We start from the raw sequence: 1,273 nt of genomic DNA on the forward strand, positions 1-1,273 counted from the left end.
GGAAATGAGGCGATACATTCTGAGAGCAGATGCGATCAGAGCTGCCTCTCCTTTCTTGAAAAGGAGTATAAGCCTGGGTTGGCATTCAGCCAGGTGCGGTCAGTCACTGCACTGGCCACAGGTGAGGACGGAGCTGGAAGACCAAGGCTCAAGGTCAGGGGCCTTGGGGGGCAGAAGGAATGGGTGGGTGACTGGGGGAGGGGCTGGGAGTGTCCTCTGTCCAGGGGTCTCAGCCTTGGACATGAGAGCATTTGGCTCCCCACTCTCCTTTTGGGGAGCAGAGAGGCTGGGGGAAGTTTTTCTTCTCAAGTTAGCAAGCCTGTCTCAGATCATCTTTGTGCTCTGAAGCTAGGTCTGGCGCCTGCGAGCACTCGTATGGGTCTCCCGCTAGCACTGGCTGTGGGCTTTCCCACGCGTGCATTTCTGTCGTGCACAGGAGAGTTGAAAAGAGGTGCAGATCTGCTCTGGCGGCCTCTCCAAGTGAGGAAGAAACGGTGTGGCAAAGCGTCTATGAAATTAAACCCCGCCACCCAGGCACTGAGCAGCTAAAGCTGGAGATCTCTCTCGATTCAATGTTGGTACAGTGGGGAAGGACAGAGGGAGGGAGGAGCCGGGGGAGGGAGGAACAGAGAGCCGTCAGCAGGAAAAATTCATTTTACGGTTGTTTTAAAATTTAGAAATAAACGCCCATCCTGACTTTACAAAAAGGTAGGTCTTGGGTTGCTGCAATTCATTTCTGGTTTATTATAAAGGGTGATAAGGCTCAAGTGGGAAGGGAAGGGGAGTGGTTTTAGGGTCGGGAATCTGTTTCCTTTGTGTTCTGGAATTCTCTTACCGTGACACAGAACGGACACCCGATGTTATCAACGACAAGCACTGACTTACACGACAGAAAACACCAGACCAGAAACTGCTATGCCTGCAAGGGACTTTACACTGTATTTAACCCCCCTTGTTTTACACGTAAGAAGAGCGCTCAGGAAGGAGGGTAAAAGACAGAACAAGAAGCTTGCTAACACGGTAAGGATTTTCCCCAAGAATATCTCGATCATCGCTGGAGAAAACAGTTCATTCAACATCACATTAGTCGGTCAAAACATGTGTCTTTTCCCCAATGTTTACTTTTCAGCGCCCTTAGTGTCGCGGTCTCCACAGCTGCTGTAAGGGGGAATAAACTTACGGGGGCACCTGCGTTTCCAGAGGCTCAGGGCCGCAGCGCCGGCCGCAGGGCAGAGGCAGGCTGCGGAGAAGCGCGCGGCCGCTCGGGCCAGCC

This window comes from Condylura cristata, unplaced genomic scaffold (genome assembly GCF_000260355.1).
Source record: "Condylura cristata isolate star-nosed mole 26May11 unplaced genomic scaffold, ConCri1.0 scaffold00010, whole genome shotgun sequence".
Classification (NCBI taxonomy): domain Eukaryota; kingdom Metazoa; phylum Chordata; class Mammalia; order Eulipotyphla; family Talpidae; genus Condylura; species Condylura cristata.